This window comes from Muscardinus avellanarius, assembly GCF_963383645.1.
Source record: "Muscardinus avellanarius genome assembly, chromosome: 15".
Taxonomy (NCBI): Eukaryota; Metazoa; Chordata; class Mammalia; order Rodentia; family Gliridae; genus Muscardinus; species Muscardinus avellanarius.
In genome coordinates this window covers 44,936,090-44,957,434 of record NC_137801.1, presented here as the reverse complement: position 1 = coordinate 44,957,434, position 21,345 = coordinate 44,936,090, and the positions used below count along the sequence as shown (strand labels likewise).

The 21,345-nt window shown below is 34.3% G+C and overlaps 1 protein-coding gene across 32 annotated transcripts in view; it reads left to right on the top strand.

The window, feature by feature from the left end:
• The window catches only part of NRXN1 (neurexin 1), a gene marked incomplete at both ends in the record, with an annotated part of 1,249,621 nt that overhangs the window by 155,199 nt on the left and 1,073,077 nt on the right, over positions 1–21,345 (top strand). The window lies entirely within an intron of this gene.

Below are 21,345 nucleotides of genomic sequence, written 5' to 3'. Positions count from 1 at the left end.
AGGCTATAGTAAGAGAAGATTTGTTAAGAAGAATACTAATTAAATTTATTGTGATCTGATGTTTTCCATGTTGTGACAATCATAAAATTACAATAGAAGAAGAAAGTAAAATCTTACAACAGGTAGTTATCAAATCCATCAGGTCAAGATAAACCATTTCATAATCAGAGACAGAACCTTAGCAGTAATTTGTGCTAATTACATGAAAATTTAGCAAGAGTTAAGCCACAGAATTCAAATTGTGTACCTCTACTATTGTTCTGATTTGGCATGATTATTAAGAGTACATTGTCAGAGCAATTAGAAACCTGCTATTGTTAAAACAAAATTTGGTATTAAATGCAGGGAACATTATACTTTTTCCTGAAGTATCCAGTAATCCAGGGAGATTATCACACTCTTAAGATTTTTCTGCTGAAAAAATCTTAAAAAAAAAAGGGAGGAGGAAGGAGGAAATGAGGGATATGGGGGAAAAAGGGGGAAGAAAAAAACGTAGGCAAAAAAATTTATATAACTCTTCCAGTGACTTGGCTAATTTTACATTCCTTCCTTTCTTTTCCACATTCATTTCTTTCAAGAAAGTCTATTTCAGCCCAGGAAAGCATTCTTCTCCCTTATTACCAACTGTGGCACAAGATGCCTGCCAAAGAGCAATCAGGAAAATGTTCAGAATTTCAGCATCCTCTGGTCAAATATCATGGACTTCCTTTCATTTCAACTTGTATACTTTGTGTCTCTATCATCTCCCTCTTTATCTCCTAAAATTTCTAAAGTGTTTTGTGTTTTTTTGTTTGTTGCTGGAATGTTTCAGGGGTGATAGACCATTATTTTTAGAAACTGTACTTCAAAGAAATGTTGAGGCAGTTTTAACTGTTCTAGGTACAAATACAAGGAATATAATGAATATAAGGAATATAATGCTGTGAATATTCTTCTGATTTAATTTTTCTCATTTTCAAAGTATTCTCCATTTTTTCCAGTCACCTCTGCTTTCATCCTGATATTGAGAAGTAAAACATTGTTATGTTTTAGCATAGAGATTGTAACCTATAGAAAACTTGCTGTCCAAATGAAAATTAAAATGGCATTGGTTATGCATGAATGTATAACAATTTCATTTCTAATTTTATTCTTAAAAAGTACTTTTGTGTTTTCTAGAAAGGAAAAATAAAAAGGTAATTGTTTTACAATTTGGTATGAGGCTTTTGGTACAGATAATTTTAGAGTCCCATTAAAAAAATTGTGGTTAAAACAAAAGGTACAATTTCATACAAGGCCTCTTGAGTCTGTGCTTAACCGCCAAATGCCCTCATGTTCATGTCTAAGTCTTACATTTTCTCTTACCATGAGCATGAATTAATTAATGAAACATAGTAACAAAATTAAATATGCTATGGTTATTAACTTTGTAAAGAAATGTATTTCAATCTCAAATATTGGATACCACTTATCAAAGTGCTATGCTGTCATCTTAACTCTATATGTCTGAGACTTACATTCATGTCAGAATATTTAAGAGTAAGGAGTTTGGCAATCAAAGCACATTAAAATAGGCTGCATTTCTCCAGTGGATCAAATACAGAAGTTTGAGAATTTTCTTTTCCAACATCAGAACTCTGTTTGGAAATGGAGAACAACCTAGCAAAATTAGAGGAGTTCAGAACTTTTTAGGATGCTGAAAATATAAATTTTAATGAAATAAGGCTTGCAGCATGTACTCTCAGATTAATTTAGAGAAAAAAGTTCTCACAAGTTACGATTATCATTAACTATAACAAGTGAATATTTAATGTCTTTATTTTTTAAGAGTTCTCATTTGAACAAATGGTAAAATTCTTCAAAGTACAATTAAGTATTTTTTGTAGGTAAAACACTTAAATACATAAGATCAAAATCTTTGTATTAGGGAAATACTTATTTGTGAATTAATTATGTAGATATTAATCCTAATTTATTTTATTCATTACTTTGGACTTTAGGTTTTCCAAAGTATGATATGGCTATCTTTAGGGAAAAAGAATAAAATAAATGCTATATCCTTAAAGGACATGTAAAACTTGCCAGTAAATGTCTTATGACTGGTGGGCTCATGACTTCTTCAATGGACATATTGTCTGTTTTACACATCCATCCAAATGACTATTGATAGGACACAGACTTTTAATAATATCTTTCCAAACAGCAAGTTAACTTCCTTTGGCTTTTAAATGCACATTCATAATTCTTTCCTAATTATAATTTTCTATATCTCAAATCTTAGGAGTTTTGTCTTACTTATTTCTTCATAGTAATATTCTATGCCATAACTTTTTTGTTGTTGTTGTTGTTGTTGGAGATTGAACCCAGAGGTAGTCTATCACTGAGCTACAACCCCAGTCTGATCTTTTATTCTTTATTTTAAAATACAGTTTCACAAGGCAGGTGTGGTGGCGAACGCTTGTAATGCCCGCGCTTGGGAGGCTGAGATAGGAGAATCGCACAGGTTTGAAGCCAGCCTCAGATACTTAGTAAGGCTATCAGCAACTTAGTGAGACCCTGTTTCCAAATAAAATATAAAATAGGTCTGAGAGTATAGCCAGGAGGTTAGAATGCCTCTAGGTTCCATCCCAGTACCACCAGGAAAAAAAAAAAAAAACAACAAAAAAAACCCCACAGTTTCACTAAGTTGCAGAGGGCCTCACTAAGTAGCTGAGACTGATTTTGAACCTTCGATGCTTTTCCCAGCCTCTCAATTACTAGGATTACAGGTGTGAGCCACCATGCTCAGCTTATAACACACTTCTAAAAAAAAAGAAAAAAATTAGAGGTATTTATTCAAGAGCTGGGAGTAGTGGTGCATGCTTTTAATCTTTTGTCTCACCCTTGGGAACTGAGACAGAAGAATCACAGGTTCAAAACCAGCCCCAGCAAGTAGTGAGATGCAGATCTCTGTACTAGCAGGACACAGGATAATGTGGTCAAATAAATTCTCTTGAAACTTTATTCCTGGTCTCAAAGAGGTGAGAGGGGAGATCTTTTTATAACAGGCTTACAGAATTAAGTCTGGGCCATCAAATTTTTAGTTGTCTCTGGCTAAAAACTAAAGCATTGGCTTAGGAATGCTTTAGAAGATAAGTTGTTGCAGTTTTGCAAAACCTATAAAGGTCAGCTTCCTTCTTGGGGTGATCTTCTGCTCTTAAGCAAAGGAAGCAAAAGGTGTAGTAAAACAGAAGGAAGTATCTTAGATAGTGAAGGGGCATCAAAGTCAAAGTCGCTGTCTTCAGTTTCTTCAAGAAAGGCAGGCTCCTGCCAAAGCAAGCACGAAGCTATAAATGCTTAATCCAGTATTTGTTAGACTTAGAACAGCTTCTCATGGTGAGACTTTCATTAAACTAGCAATACTCTGTTTCAAAATAAAACTAAGAAAGAGGACTAGAGGTATGTTTTAGAGTTAGAGGGCCGGGAGATTCAATCCCCAGTACCACATACAAAAAAATGTATTTATTTGAGTAGAAATTAAATATATGAAGTACAGGGTTCCCTCCATCTAGAGTTTTGTCTAAACCATTTTATTGCTTTCAAAAAGAATCCCTGACATAAAAATTTGATAATATATTCACAAATATTAAATAAACCTCTACCTTTATTTTTCTACTACCTTTCTCATTTTATTATCTTCACATTACCTTTAGTGCAAGTTGTTTAACCATTCATAAAAGTGTTTGGATAAATACTTTTATATGGTTTGGATATATCCTATGGGTAAACACTTATATGTGGTTCACATTAATTAAGTCAGTAGGATATGTTTGTTATACTCCCCAGTAGACAAATTTTAAAGGATGCAAAAATAAAGAAAATTTACTAGCCTATAAAATGATCAGATAAAATGTTTGTATTAATTAAGAACAAAAAGCAAAAGCTTATTCCAAACTAAATTACAGTTTTTCATACTTAATCTGTTGAATTCCCTTAGATATTTTATGCTTTATTCCCCTCACTCAAAGAGTTATTTAGGGAAATACAATGATCTGTATTGTACATTTTACTGCAGTCTCCTTCAGCTATATGAAATGATATGGACAAAGGGTTTGTACAGAAATATTTATAATTTTCAATATAGACATTCTGGGAAAAAAGACAACCATTTTCTCCTCAAGAGCTCTTCATAGACCTTATTTTCCAGTACCATCATTAAATGTGTTTAGGAGAAATAAATTCAATTTTCTTTCACCATGAGTCCATGAAATAAACTGTTAATAACCCTGACTGCTGTTTTTCTTTTTTTATACTTCCTGGGTTAACTTTAAGTTTTCATTAACTGTCTGAGTTTTGTTTGCTCTTGGACCAAGGGGATTTCATTCTGAATAGTTTCATTATGGGTTTATCATAGTACTTTGATGAGATGTTCTTGTTCAGGAATACAAATAATGCTCATGCTTTCAAATTAGGTTTAAAATAAGAATATTGACAAAGTTGACATAACTTGTATTTTTGTTTTTGGTAATTTATGGTTGTGGAGTTTAACTGCAGAAATATTTTACTTTAATTTTAAATGTGTGTTTGAGACATAACTTTCTTCACTGATAAATAATAAGCCATTGGTTATAGTTAATAATGTCTATGTTTTAGGATGTCCCAGCAGACCAGAAAAGATAGTCTATACTGTCACATTCAGCTTGATAAATTTTACAAAACTGGGTTGCATAAAGATCAAACCTTTTGTGCTACCTTACAAGGTTGCTATAGTTACAGAGTGTCGCTTTATTGGAATTTCACTTTTCTTAGTAATACTAGATACCAAACCTAGAGCTTCATTTTATTTTGTTCTTGAATCTCTTCTTTGAAAATAATTTCCTTTGTATAAGATTATGAATTATTTTTTTCAATTTTTCCTTTTCTTTCTTATACAAATAAATTATTTGGAATACAGTTGAGAACAAAAACATTAAGCATATTTTTTCGTCCAGACACTGAATATGGGACAAATTTTTGCATCTATTTCTGTGTTTCACTTTATAGAAAAAGAAAAATAGCATTTTCTGTTTTTAAAAGGTAATATATTGTCATCGGCAAATACCATTTAAAATATTATTAAAACCAAAGGTTTTCTATCTGTTAATATAGCTTTGTTTAAAGCAGGATTGTCTATATCTATAAACAATGAGTTTCAAAGTGCTGTAGATTTTCAGGTTTCCATGGGATTGATACAATTTTATTCAAAGATAGTACGGTTTGGGGAGACATGAGTCAGATTCATCTGCTACAAAGCCATTGCATCAATTATTAGGGCCCAAGGCATACTCTTTGGCCATATGTTTCATCTAGTTTCCTTCCTGTCTAGTAGAGAGAAAGGAAAGGTGCCACATATGTCATATATACAACAGTACAACCCACAGAGGGCTTGAATAGGTACTTCTCTAAAGAAAAGTTACAAATGGCTAATAAGCAAATGAAAAGATAGCCATATCATTAGGACTTAGAGAAATGAACACCAAAACCACAATGAAATACCATTTCACATCTATTAGAAGTCTATATCCAAAGGAGTAGACAATAAGCACTGGTAAGGATGTGGACAATTGGGACTTCCATAATTCCTTATAGGAAAATGAGATGGTACAGATGCTGTAAAAAGTGGTGGACTAAGTGGTAAAATAATTTAGTGAAAACAATATGAATTCATTTGTATGAAATATTTAGAACTGTAAAATTCATAAATTCATAAGCAAATAGATTAGAAATTACTAGGACTGGAGGGTGAAGGTAATGAGTTATTGCTTAATTCTAGCATAATCTCTTTGAGAAAGTAAAAACGTTTTGGTAGTAGATAGTGGTAATGGTGGTACACCATCTTGTCTTGTATAGAATGTAGTTAATGCCACTAAATTGCAATTTTTGTGTGTGTATGTTTGTATAGCAGGTACTAAAGATTTAATTCAGGGGCATTCTAACTTTGAGTTACACCCCCAACACTTTTTAGGTCTTGCTATGGTTGCTGAGAGTCTTACTAAATTTCTGAGACTGTTCTGGAAACTACAATCTTCCTGTCTCAGCCTCCCAAATACTGGGATTATAGGCATGTGCCATCATGCCTGGAAAACTGTATTCTGAAAATGGTTTTTACCACAACAAAACATTTTAATGTAAAAGAAACTCCATAGACATAGTTTAAAAAGTACTTTGGAAAAAGAATTGCTTCTAAAGAATAATTACTTTTATATCTACACAAATTAGTTATTTTAAAGCCAATATAAAAATGGTCTCATTTCAAAATTTCAAATTATATGAAGTTACATAAAGACAAATGAAAGTTAGTTGTAGTCTCTGAACTCCTTTATACGGGTGTTAAATCCTCTCAGGATTATTTACTTAAGATATAATAGACACTATACACACATTTTTTTTACTTCATTTGCTTATGTAGTATTTATTGTTCTGAAAAGTGCTTTTAACTTTTTATCACAATTGAGAGATATCTTTGAATGTCAGTTTGTAGAGACTTGTTTTATTATAGACTATACTTGGTTTCTATAATGCTGATGTAAGCTTTTGCAATTCTACCTTAAAACTTTTTCTTTTGAAAGACAGTAGTCTCTAGATAGATAATAGGTTTTTTAAAAACAGATTTCTTTCAAAGACTTATGTAAGCAAGTTCTTGCAATTTTTCTCAATTTCTAACATAAAGAATAGTATAACTAAGATCCATATTTTCATGAAGAAATCATTTCCTGGATTTTCTTAGATGATGCGTTTCTTTTTAAATAATGCAATAATATCTAAAGAGTTGGAACAAAAAGAAAAACATTTTTCTTTGAGACTTATAGATTAGCAATAAATATAAAAATGCTTTTAGTTTGAAAGAATACACTGATGCCAAGTTGAAAGCAGAATCATGAAATACCAGTTATGGAGGTTAAGGTTGACATTTTCAAGAAAAGTAGAAGAGCACAAAAAACCAGCTTTCTTGCAAATGTGGCCATGTTATAAATGTATGTCAATAGCTATGCCTGTTAAGAGCAATGGGTCATGCTTGTACATGAAATAAATAGCAACACGACTAGACATAGTGCATATCCTGTGAATAGTGTTCTAGGCAGCAACAAGTTCTGGAGGCAAAGTTCATCCTTGAATTGGCAATTTTTACACTTGATTCTGTGTAGTATCATTATATTGGTTTGAAGATCTAAATTTTGCATTATTTTAATATTACTCAGTAATATTTATAACAGTTTCTCAGTGTTTGGCTGTTTGTTTCAGGCTACAGTTGTATATAAATACTTCAACACATAAATTGTAAAGAGAAGATGTTAATTATAAATTTCTTTCAAGTGATATCTGAAAAATGATTAAAATCTTCAGTAGAAAAAACAATATTGATATCACCAGCAAAACTGAACATAGAGAAAGCCTATAAAATGTGTTCATAGAGGCAATGAGCTTATATGAGGAAACATACATCCTAATATCGCACTTGATTTTGCATTCCTTTTCATAATATGACTAATGTCAATATAAAATGAAATAAATATAACTGGATTTTTTTTAAAAAGGTCAAGACTATAAGATAGCATCATTAATTTATGCATTGAAACTTTATCAGAATTATTTTAAAAATTTAAAGAGCTGTGATATTATTTTACATTTAAAAATGTATAGACTCATTTTATGTTAATATTTTCTTCTTTTAAAAATGTTGCCGGGCATGGTGGTGCACGCTTGTAATACCTGCGCTTGGGAGGCGGAGACAGGAGGATCCCGCAGGTTCAAAGCCAGCCTCACTGGCTTTAGAGACCCTGTTTCCAAATAAAAATATAAAATAGGTCTGGAAGTGTAGCCTGGAGAAGGGTTTCCAGGAACCCCAGTACCACCAAATAAATAAATAAATAATAAAAAATTATCTTACCGAATATGTGTATCAGAGAAGTACCTTTTCATGTTGCTAAAATATATTTCACGGTATGGTTTTTTCATAACAATATAACACTGCATTTACTTAAAGCCCCAATGGTTTATATCCTTCTTGAAGATTATATGATTATATGTGGTCCTTCCCCCCTGCTTGGTTTGGTTGTGCGCGCTCGCTCTCTCACGCTCTCTCTAGCTCGCTCTCTCTCTCTTTCTCTCTCTCTCTCTCTCTCTCTCTCTCTCTCTCTCTCTCTCTCTTTCTCTTTCTCTCTCCATTTCCTGCCACCATGCCTTGAAATCCAAAGTCCCTGGATTCACAGGGACTGAACCTAAAAGCTTAAGAAAATAAATATTCTTTTCTCTAAGCTATGTGGCCAAGTATTTAGATTATGGATATAAGCAGGCTGACTATAACAGTATTATTAATAGTCCAGTATACAAAAACAAACCCATAGACCAATGAAGCAGAATACTAGACTCAAAACCAAATCCTCACACTTACAGGCAACTGATTTTTGACAAATGGGCCAAAAACATAAACTGGAAAAAAGGTAGCCTGTTCAACAAATGGTGCTGGTAAAATTGGTTAAACATATGAAGAAAAAATGGAAATAAACCTCACTTTCTCATCCTGCATAAGAGTCAATTAAAGATGGACCAAAGACTTGAAAATTAGACCAGAGATCTTGAGGATTCTCAAAGAGGGCATAGGTCCAAGACTGCAACACATAGGCACAGATAAAAACTTTGTCAACAAGACCCCAAAGGCAGAAGAAACTAAAAGGTGGATCCATACGTAGGATTGCATTAAACTGAAAAGCTTCTGTACAACAAAGGAAACTATCAAGAACCTCAACCAAGAGCCAACATAATGGGAGACGATCTTTGCCACTTACTCCTCCAATAGAGAACTCAAGAAACTCAGTACTAAGAAAACAAACAACCCAATCAAATCACAGGCAAGTGAACTAGACACTTTACAAAAGAAGAAATTCAAATGGCCAATAAATGCATGAAAAAATGCTCAACAAAATTAGCAATCAGAGAGATGCAAATCAAAACTACCCTGAGATTTTACCTAACTCAATTAGAATAGCAATCATTCAAAACACAAACAACAGGCCGGGTGTGGTGGCGCATCCTTGTAATCCCAGCATTCAGAAGGCTGAGAAGGATTGCGGTTTACAGACAGGCTCGGCTACTTAGTGAGGCCCTCCACAACTTAGTGAGACCCTGTTTCAAAATAAAGAATAAAAAATTGGGCAGGGTGTATAGGTCAGAGGTCAAATGCCTCTGGGTTCTATCTCCAGACCCACAAAACAAACAAACAAACAAAAAACCCACAAACAACAATGAATACTGGTGAGGCTGTGAAGAAGGGGAACTCTAATACATTGTTGGTAGGATTGCAAATTAGTGCAACCACTTTGAAAAACAGTGTGGAGGATTCTCAGAAGAATGAAAACAAATGTATCATATGATCCAGCAAATACCACTTCTGGGTATCTACCCCCCAAAAATCCAAACATGCATATCTATGTTCATAGCTGCACTATTCACAGTTACCAAACTATGGAATCAGCCAAGATGTCCATTAACAGATGAATGGATGACAAAACAATCGAATACGTACACAATGGAATTTTACTCAGCCATTAAGAAGAATAAAATTACTTCATTTACAGGGAAATGGATGGAACTGGAGAATATTATGCTAAGTGAGATTAGTCAGTCTCCAAAAGTAAAAAAATAAGATGCTCTCCCTAATATGTGGAAGCTAGAGAGAAAATGGGTCATAGGAGAAACACTAGAGGAAGAAGGATAAACTATAAATGAGCAAATAAGTTGACCTAACTGAGGGTGATGTGAGGGGGGAAGAGGCAAATTCCACAATGTACTTGATGTACATTCACAAATATATCAAAGTCAATCACTAAATCAAACATGGAGAGGAGAGAGGGAATGGGGTGGGAATTGGGGAAGGGGTAAATGAGCATTGTGTGCATGTATGCCTCTACCATCTTGTACCCCACTAAGATGTATGAGTACAGCTGTGCTTGGTGGTGCACAATTGTAATCCCAGCATTTGGGAGACTGAGACAGGAGGATCGTGGTTCACAGACAGCTTCAGCTACTTAGTGAGGCTCTTTGCAACTCACTGAGATCCTGTTTCAAAATAAAGAATAAAAAATAAAAAGTAGGGCTGGGGGTGTAGCTCAGAGGAAGAATGCCCCTGGGTTCCATCCCCAGTACTGCAAAAAAAAAAAGCATGACTAAAATGTATCAATAAAAATAATTATTTGGCAATAAAACCAATATAGCTGTGGTTGAAACTTGTAAGAATTCTTGTGAATTCCAATTTTTTGTCCCAAATCACAAAGATTGTATCCGGAATTTGGAAAATTATTCAGGTGACAATAAAAATCATGTGGGTCTTTCTTAACTTCAAAGTAAATGACTTTAGGCCCTGTCTCTAAATGTGAGGCCCAGTGCCTCTGAGACTTTCATGATTTGTGATTTCTTTCTGGGTGGCATAGATATTTGATCCGAAGCTTGATAAATGTGGTTTAAGCTTAAGCTCTGTCATTTACCACTTGTCACCTTGGCTCTTACATAAATTATCTGAACATTATTTTCCTTGAAGCAAGAGATAATGCTTTCAAAATTTTTGAAATATAATAGGGACATAAGAAATGAAGATTTAATTTACCTTTAGGTTATATCAAAGCAACAGTCATAAAAAAGATAATAAAGATGGCTTTAAATTTGCTATATCTTTGTCTAATATTAGTGATATAATACTACCAGATGTCTTACAAGAATGAAAATATAAAAATAAATACTTAAATGATAGGAAATTGATTTCTATATGCTAAGTAAATAAACTTAATTCATAGTCTAGAAATGCATAAATTTCACTTTAATTTTTTAACTCATTGTTCATGGAAGTAGGATTTTGATTTGAATACTGTATCTTTTGATGAATGTTTTATTGAAAGAAGGTACATTAGTCAAAAATTTGCTACAGCATGAGTCATAAGTTTATATTGAAAAGCAGTACACTTAAGTTTCAAATATTTTTAATTCCACAAAATTTTATAGTCATTATTCATTGGCTTATTTGGTTCTTAGATTTAAACTCATTACTAAAACGAGAGTTCAACATCTAATTTTACTCTCCTCACCTGCTTGGTTGTCCTCTCTCATTTTCTTTAAATTAAAGTCTTATTTGGTAGGAAAGAAACCCATATATATTCTTTCTTACAAAATTAGTGTATTTTACTAACTTTTTTGTCCCACTTTTATCAACACGATGGGAATGAAGATTGTTGCTGTGTAATAAATTATACTGAATAGAAAAGTTGAAATCGCCAACCAAAAAAAGTACTCAGTTACAGCTGGGCCTTTTGGCTCATGTTTGTAATCCCAGCGCTTGGGAGGCAGAGACAGGAGGATCGTGCAGGTTCGAAGCCAGCCTCGCTGGCTTAAAGAGAACCTGTCTGGGTATCTTTCCAAAGGGGTTGAAATCAGAGATCTACGTTAACATATGCATACCCATGTTCATAGCAGCACAGTTTATAATAGCCAAAATATGGAACCAACCTAGATCTCCATCAACAGATGAATGGATTGCAAAATTATGGGAAATACACACAATGAAATTCTATTCAGCTATAAAGAAGAATAATAGCATTTGCAAGAAGATGGAGGGAGCTGGAGAACGTTATGTTAAGTGAGATTAGTCAAACACAGAAAGAGAAGGGACATATGTTTTCTCTAATATGTCCAAGCTACGGAGTAGTGGTAATACCAGAGGGACTCCAGATGATGGAGGGGAAATCTCAGCAAAGCTTGAATGGAAGGGTAGGAGAGGAAGAAAGCTGAGGTTGTTCAATGGAGGAGCTACATACAAATATGTGTAATAGCATAAATACAACACTATTAACCTGGACACTCTTTATTGGGAAGGGGAGGGAAATGGAGGGGGAAGATCATGAAGAACAATGTAAATGTACACCACTCTCAATATGTTCCACTTATAAAAAATAAAAAAGAGACCCTGTTTCCAAATAAAAAAAAATATAAAAATAGGTCTGGGAGTGTAGCCTGGAGGTAGAAGGGCTTCCAGGAACCTCAGTACTATCAGAAAAAAAAGTACTCAATTTCAGAAAATTTGTAGTAGAAAATCATTTACCTTGCTAGAAACATAATTCACTGCTCTTTTCCATGTACTTAGCAAAGTTGGGACAAAGGAGAAATGTGTACATTTTACATAAGGAAACACTAGAGTCAAATATACTGCTTTTTATGAGCAAAAGAAGAATACATTGCTAAAACAGGAAAGTTAAAATCAGAGAATATTTAAGCTTAGATTACATATCAATCCATTTGATAGCTTAATTGTTTTTAAGCAGTTTGTCTTTCTTCCTTTCTTCTTTCTTCCTTTCTTTCTTTCTTTCTTCCTTTCTTTCTGATACTGGGGATTGAATCCAGGAGCATTCTAACTCTGAGCTCTACTCTCAAAATTATATTAATTTTTATTTTGAAACAGGATTTATCTATGTTTCTAAATTGCTGAGGCTGCCCTCAAACCTGGAATCCTCCTCCTTCAGCTTCCCAAGGACTGAGATTAATGGCATGTGCTGCTGTGTTTGATTCAGCATTAACTCTTAAATTGCATATCTTCATGTTAGAAAAATGTCTTCTTTTATTTATTCTCAGAATTTTAGACACATCTGAATCAAGTTTAGAACTTGATTTAATGAATTCATTTAAATCATTTAGCATACTTATCTGCAATTAGAACTCAAATCTGGTATATACTTCTTGACTTACCTGCTGCCTAAACTGTTACATACCCTGACTCTGTTTTTGTCTTCTAGACTCATAATTGTTCCCCAGGGCTTCTTACAAAAAGTTGTTTAAACCTAGTTCCCCATGGCAACTATTTTGTGTTGGGTCAAGTGAACACAGCCCACACTGAGGTTTGTTGTAACTTATCTTCCGCCTTTGGTGAGTCTGCACCGTGGTTTTTAATATGGTCCAGGAGTCTTTAATTTCTAAAATTAATGATCATTGTCACTTTATTTTTATGTCTGGAAATGACACTCTGTTATTCTAGAAACAAAATACAGAATGCCTAGCAATCTTATCTGCCAACCTCATGCAAATTCTTGATCACTTAGATTCAAAGTTTCTTATTTGGTATAAATAAAATCTCAGGAACTATAATGATAATTATATAAGAATATATCTTTAAAATGTTTTCACTTAGCCAGTTGTAGTGTATGCCTATAATCCTATTACTTGGAGTTTGAGACAGGATGGTTTCAGGTTCGAGGAGAGCCTCAGCAACTTAATGAGATTCTCAGCCTATAGTGAGACCCTGTTTGGAAACAAAAACTAAGGAGCCGGTGTGGTAGCTCACACTTGTAATCCCAGTATTTGGGAGGCTGAGACAGGAGGATGACATTTCTCAAACAGCCTCAGCTACTTAATGAGGCCCTTTGCAACTCAGTGAGGCCCTATTTTAGAAATAAAAAATAAAAAGTAGGACTGGGGATGTAGTTTGGAGGTAGAATGTCCCTGGGTGCCATCCCCAGTACCACCAAAAAAAAAAAAAAGAAAAAAGAAAAAAAAAGAAAGAAAAGAAAACAAAAACCTTTAAGGATTTGTGGTACAGATGAGAGGGACACTGTCCCTGGTTTCAAATCCCCATACCACCACACCCACCCACCCACAAACACTCACCCACCCACAAACACACACACACACACACACACACACACAATAAATAAATAATAAATAAATAAATAAATAAATAAATAAATATCTTTCACTCACTCACATAATATGAGTGTCCTGACTTTGCTCCGTATGTGGGATATGTAGGATACAAAATGACTAATGGAGCATCTAATGTTTGTGAATTGTGAAAATTTGCATGTAATATGTTATCATTACTATGGCCAGTCTGCAAAATAGTTTGTCTTAGTTTTAGTTAACTTTCATATGGTTAACTAGAAATGAAATAATCACCTTGGAATTTCAGAATACATATATGCCTACTCTCAATTGGTCGAGGAGATATACGTGGCCTGATGGTGGAGTTGAATTTTCCTGGCACCCATGTATAAATGCTTTTATAGAAATTGTAATTCTTACTTTGTCCCTCTTATTGATTATTTCAAAGAGAAACAATGACAACAACTCCTTTGCTTTTTAATGTGCTGTGAGTAATTCCAAAGCAAATGTTTCTGCTATTCTCAGACCTGACTGCAGAAACACCCAGGAGAGAGCCATTGTCTGTTTTATTCTCCACATTACTGGGACTCATTTCTCCTGTTTTTCAAGAGTGCTGCAACAGGAGGCATTATTAAACCAATCCTGAAAATGTACTTTTATTTCTCTCATACCCCAAATTGTGTGGACTGTCACATGGCAGGACTTACTGCATACTGGTGATCAGTCAGAGAGAGATTGCCTCAGTACACATTTTTACTACTGCTCTCTCTAGCATTAGATCCATAGTACAAGGGACAGGATTCTGTTTCTATAGTAAGTATTAGGATCCACATATGCCTAAAGGCATATTCAGGTGCTTCAGAATAGCAAGAAAAACATAGGTGGAAACAGAGAACTCTAACTAGGTATCCAACCTCTCCCAGAAGAGAAAATAGGCAAAACAGAGAAAGAGTATTCCCGAAACTTCTATTTTCCTTTTTTTCTGTTTATACTTTAAGGCATGAAACAAATCCCCTTTTTAAAGAAAGGACTTTTAGCTAGTTGTGGTGGTACACACATATAATCTCAGTTCTTGGGAGGCTGAGACAGGAGGATTGCAGGTTTGAAACCAGCCTTAGGAACTTAGCAAGGTCCTCCAAAACTTATTGAAATTCTGTTTTTTTTTTTTTTTAAGGCCAGGGGAGTGGTATAGCTGACAGGAAGAATGCCCCTGGGTTTAATCCCCCGTATAAAGAAAAAAAAAGGAGACTCATAAAGTATGAGGGGGGTAATAAATTTTATTTAATGTAAAATTTTATTCAGAACTACTAAAATTATAGTATATAGCTTAGGAACAGATCTTTTCAACACTGGATTCAGTAGTTATAATAGTCAGGACTCTCCAAATAAATTATCACTGTGTGTGTGTGTGTGTGTGTGTGTGTGTGTGTGTGTGTATTCATTCTGATAGGTAGGTAGGTAGGTAGGTAATTTGTAGATAGATATTGACAGGGGGAAAAGATATTAATTGATTGGCTTCAAGGAATTTGTCTCATGTGATTGCAGAGGGCTTACAAGTCAAAAATCCCTTGGCCAAACCAGTAAGTTGGGGATTCAGGTAGGAGCTGGTATTGCATCTTCAGGGCAAAGGCTGGAAACTCAGGCAGAATTTCTGTGCTGAAAGGTGGAGGCAGAATTCTTTCTTTTTTGAGAAATCTCAGGCTTTGTTCTTAACATCTTCCACAGATTGGATGAGGCCCACCCACAATATGAAGGATAATCTGCTTTACTTAACGTCAATTGATTTTAAATGTGAATCACATGTACAATTAACCTTTTCTGCGATATCTAGACTAGTATGTGACCAAAGACATGGTATCATAGTCCAGCCAAGTTGATATACAAAATTTATACTAGTAGTGCCTCTAAACAAATATACAAATTCTTACCTACTTTTGTAAAAATGATGTTTTCTTAGCCCTGCTAAAATATTTCATTATACATGAGAATCTTTGGAAAATAAAAACTACTTGATGGTTTTAGACATATGACTCTGAAGAGAGTTTTATTTTTAAAGTGTGAGCTCTTCCCCCCAAATATATCTGACGAAAATGCCTCAGGAGTGATCTAGTAAATCATATAATTTACTGAATTCTTTGGTTGGCAAAAGGAAATAGATACAAATGAATATGTAATGTCCTCATCATCCTTAATTAAATATTTATAGCTCCATCACTTTAAAGATCTAGTAGCTTCTATGATCTCCAGAGCCTGTATATGCTGAACCTACTCTTTTTTTTTTTTTTTTTTGGTTAGGAAAAGTAATAAGAAAAAAAGATATAAACTGTAGGCTACTGCATATACCCATACCATAGAGATATAGGATCTAGGGGGAAGGGGAAGGGCTTCTGCATGGCAGGCTCAGCCACTGATCAAGGAAACTGCTTTACCAAATCTACTATACCTTCTAAAACTTCTAAAGATGCTTTGTAAGCCCCTGCACTCACAGGTGAAATTCAAAATGGCACTCGGCCCCAGGTAAACTCCTAGGGGACAGAGAACAGATGAAAACTTTAAGTGGGATCTGATAATGTAGACTAAAATAAAGCCAGAATTAGGGTTTGTTTTTTTAGGGTTTCTTTTTATTAGGGCTTCTTTTTACAATAACTTCTCCTCTTCCTCCTCCTCCTCTTTTTTGATATTATTTATATATTTTTGGTAATGAAGATGGCATCCAGGGGCATTTTATCTCTGAGCCTCACCCCAGCTATTTCTTTTTTAAACAGGGTCTCCCAAGTTCCTGAGGTTAGCCTTAAACACATGATCCTCTCCTCTCAACCTCAAAAGTAATGGAATTACAGTCATACACCACTTTGCCTGACATCTTTGTATTTTTAATTTTTTTTTTCTTTTTGGTGGTACTGGGGATGGTACCCAGGGGCCTTCTACCTCCAGGCTACACTCCCAGACCTATTTTATATTTTATTTGGAAATAGGGTCTCTTAAGCAAGCTGAGGCTGACTTTGAACTGCCTGCATGATCCTCCTGTCTTAGCACAGGGATTACAAGCGTGCGCCACCACACCCAGCTGTATTTTTTTTTTTTTTTTTTTTTTTTTGGTGGTACTGGGAGTGGAACCCAGAGGCTTTCTACAACCAGGCTATACTCCCAGACCTGTTTTTATATTTTTTAAATTTGGAAACAGGGTCTCTCTAAGTTGCTGAGAGCCTCACTAAGTAGCTGAGGCTGGCTTCAAACCTGTGCAATCCTCCTATCTCAGCCTCTCAAGGGCGGGGATTACAAGTGTGCGCCACCACGCCAGGCTTCCCAGCTGTATTTTTAATTCTTATTTGAAGTAACTTTGCAATTCTCCTTGTTTTTAGGCATTTGCTGAACTATTTTTCTCAGATTTATTTAAAAGTAGTATCTGTTCCTTTTCACAACCACTTGCCTCCTACTATATAAAATATAATCCAGAGGAGCAGTACAGGCAAACCTTGGAAACAGAATTTGTAGTCTTTTTGGAATTTAACATTATAGGTGGAGGAGTGGCAGCTGGTGGAATGTGAATTTTTGGAAGTAAAATATGTTGATTAAAATCAATTAACATTTATGGAATTATCTATATATCTCTGTCTCAGTAGAGTGGATGCCAAGAAAAGTAATTCTTCGCTGTTTTTGTTTTTTGCACTCTTCCTAGATAATGGCTATGCTAACCTCTTCTGGCTTATAGTTGACCCTACAAGTTTCACTCTTGGCTTTAATAACATTGAAGTGAAGTAGCTCACCAAAGTGTATATACTAAACCTCTACATACTTATGACCATTCAGATGCTATCAATACAACAGTCATATCTTTGTTTTTATGAGTTACAGACTAAGAAGGAAGCAAAATATGGATTCAGAAAACTAACAACAAAGACCAATAGAGATACATAATTAGCTGCTGAATTCTCAGAAACTGACAGCACATCGATTTCAAATAATGAAGGAAACTGAGGGGGTAATTGGTCCAGAAAAGTTGTGGCAATGGTAGAACTTGATCTAGGGATTGAAAAAAGTCCAGTATTGGAACATGCAATGAAACATTTGTTCAGCTGCTAAAATAGAATTTTCTCTTCTCTGAACCAACTCTTCTTACTATCCTTTCTACCCCACAGTTGACTGGCCTGCTTTTCACTGAGCACGTATCCTGAGATGTTCACTGTCTAATTTGGGTCTAGGTTTTAAAAATAATCATTAGAGAAAAATAAACTGTAAACTATGTGTATAGGGAGGGGGAGCAGGAACGCCGAGCAAGTTATTCAACATTCAACAGGACTCCATCCTCCAGATGAGTTGCTGAGGTTCCAATGGAAACAAATGGAGACAGTACAAATTTAAAAGGAATATGAAGACTTCAATGAAAATTAAATGCATCAATGACTGATATGGATGAGTGGAACAAGAATAGAAGAGTAACTTATTCTGTTAAAACTATTATATTTTAGGAGTCTCAGACAGGAGATTTGCAGCATTGAGACCAGACTCAGCAACTTAGTGAGACATTCAGCAACTTAGTAAAGTTGTATTCCAAAAAACAAACAAATAATAAAAAGGTCTTGGGTATAGCCTCAGAGAGTAAATGCCCCAAGTTCAATCCCCAGTAACTAATGAGCATGCACACATTATTAGATTTTAATCAGTGAAAACCACATTTCTTTTGGTCAATAACATTATCAGATACCTTGGTTTTGAATTGGTCTCACATATGGGCCTAAATATCTATTCATGACATTGATATCTTAGAGTAAGTAAGACTAAGTATAATTGTTATTCATTTATTTATTTATTGTTGTTCTGGGGATGGGAGTTAGGGACTTCTACATGGTTAGCAAGTGCTCTTCCACTGAGCTCCATCTCCAGGAGTAGAATGGCTAAAGGAGTGATGTTTGTGCATGTATGTCTCTACCATCTTTACCCCACTAAGATATATGACTATAATGTACCGATAAAAATTTTAAAAAGAATATACAAACAACATGCACCTCTTCTGTCACCTTACTGCTTGAAGATAAAATGTGACGGTGCAGGCAAATGCAGAACTTACTGGCAATTTTTTAATGTTTATCAGCTCTTGATTTCATTACAGTATTAGGTGCTTAGTATAATAAGTGAAAAGACTAGTGAAAGAAATAAAGACTTCACAGGCAAATCTTGCTCTTCTACCAAGAATGCTAATGTATATGTAATCCAAAGAAAATCAGAGACGTAATATTCTCAATGATTTTTAGGTAGTGGGCTTCACTTACCTTTGCATTCCTGAATGTTTAGTACACTGTTTGATATAGAATATACAATAAAAATTATTTGTTGGATTTAATTGTATTTTAATTATAATGCTTTAGATTCTTAAATATTTGATAGTGTTCCCAGCCTTATACCACAGTAGTTTTCATGACTTCCTGAGTGGGATATTTTATTTTGATAATAATTTAACTGACTTTTAGAAATGCTCTAACAAAATAAAATGCCTTTCTGTATTTTCAGAAGTTTGAAAAATCTTCTGAAAGTTTCTTCCCCTCTAGGCGGGTTTCATATCACCAAAAGGAAACTGTATTTACACGTTTTAGCAGGTTTTTGTTGTTGTTTGTTTGATTTTTAGTACTCAGGATTGAACACAGGGACATTTGGCCTCTGAGATATTTTATTTTGAAAAAAGGTATTTCTGTGTTGAAAAGGCTGACCTCAAACCTGAAATCCTACCTCAGCCTTCCTAGTATTGTGATTACAGGTGTGTGCCACCATTCCCAGTTGTGGCAGGTATAATTCTGAAATCTTTATTAGGGATTGTACCCTCCTCTTCCATGTGACAGTCACAACCCAGGAGGTGGCCTCTTAGGAGTTAGGTTTATGTCAGAGATCCTGATAAACAACAAGGAATTATAGGATCCTTCAGATTCCAAGGTATTCTGCTTAGAACTTTTATCCTTTGAAGTGCTTGCTTGGGCTAAGTCTACGGTATAATCTATTGCTACATTTAGTAGAGTGTGTGTATCTGTTGTCATTTCTATTTTATGCTGTCAGTGAAATGTGCTATAAACCTGAGATGAGATCAGAATTGATTCAGATGGAAAAACTAACTGGGATGTTATTTGCTTCTGCACCTATTAGCTTAGTTTGACCATCTGCCAATGCAGAATTATAATTCCTGGGGCTTTTGTGCTTGGGTATCAAACTGTTGGTTCTGTTAGTTCCTGCTTACTTCTACCAAAATCTCATGGGGAGAAAGTGTTTGGGAAAAGAAATAAAATTTCAATTAAGAAGCTTAGCTTTTAAGGCCCAATGTAATTGGTAGGCATGAGGTAGGAATCTTATCTTGCTTCCCAAGAGCAAACATGCAAACCATAAAAAGAAAAGCACTAGAGAAAAGATGCTGGCTTTTTTGCATTAGAATCAGGTTATTCAGTACCAACAATAATAACAATTATTAGCATGTATTGTGGAACTCTCATTTGTTAAACATATGTCATATCTTTATAGGGATTATCTTATTATTGAAGAGAATATAATAAAAGTGCTTTAATGTCTCCATATACAACTTGTAGATAAGTTAGTTCATTGGTATTTGTTGTTTATTTTATATGCAAGATATATAATGTGATGTTTTAATACATAGAGTGAAATAGTATTATCAAAAATTTAATTTTATTTAATTCAAATTTTAGTATGGTGATGCCAAGAAAATCCACTTAGTGGAAATTAAGTCTTAAATATGTTCTGCTATTAAAGCAATAACAGAATAAACTATGTAAAGTTGTTTTGGGGTAAAATAGGTATTAATAAAGGTTTGGGTAGTTGTAAAAAACTACCCAAAGCAGAATTCTGTACTTTGAATGGTGTATGTTAAATGTACTAACTTATTATACCACTTTTGGTACAGACAACTAATATGGCCTTTTATATTTGTAATGATACCAGCTTTAATCTCTAAATATATCTTACAATTTGTTACAGATATGTGTTTTCCTAATTGCATTTGATATGATATCTCTGAGGTGCACAAATTCCTGATTCTCAGAATATGATTTAGAAATGTAAAGGGGTTTTTGGACTGTTTATTATATTAAGGAAAATGAAAATGGTAAGAATGTGTTCATGGCAGGTCTGGCAGAGACTCATAGGGAACTGAATGTGACATAACTCCTTTCCATAATGATGTTCGGCCAGTTTTCTCTCCCTGAAGGCAAAGAACTCCTGTGGAAGTAAGAGTAAGATCCTCTCTTGTTAGAAAAAAAAGGAACATGTTTTGTATTACTACTATCGCTTCATTTGAGAGTGGAGCTACATTGCTCTTTTAATAAGATTTTACCACAATTTATCAAAAACAAATCTCAAGATGAGTAAATAATAATGAAATCATTTTAAAGCTAATGTGGAGGAACAAAATCCTGAAATTACTTCTCCCTGTGCAACCAATAGTCCTCTTGGTGCATTAGATTATTCAACTATAAAGCCAATAAAAAAATATCTGCAATGTGGTTGTGAGGATTGAATCTACTACAACATATATCTGATATAGAACTGATATTATAATATTCATATATGTTGCTATTCAGTTTAAACTATTTGAAGATCATCTTAGATCAAATGAAGTAGAGCTAATGATTACTTATAAGAAATAAAAATTAGAAATCAGGATGGTACTTGAACTAAGACAAGATTCATTCTTTGCAAAACACCTTATGGCCATGT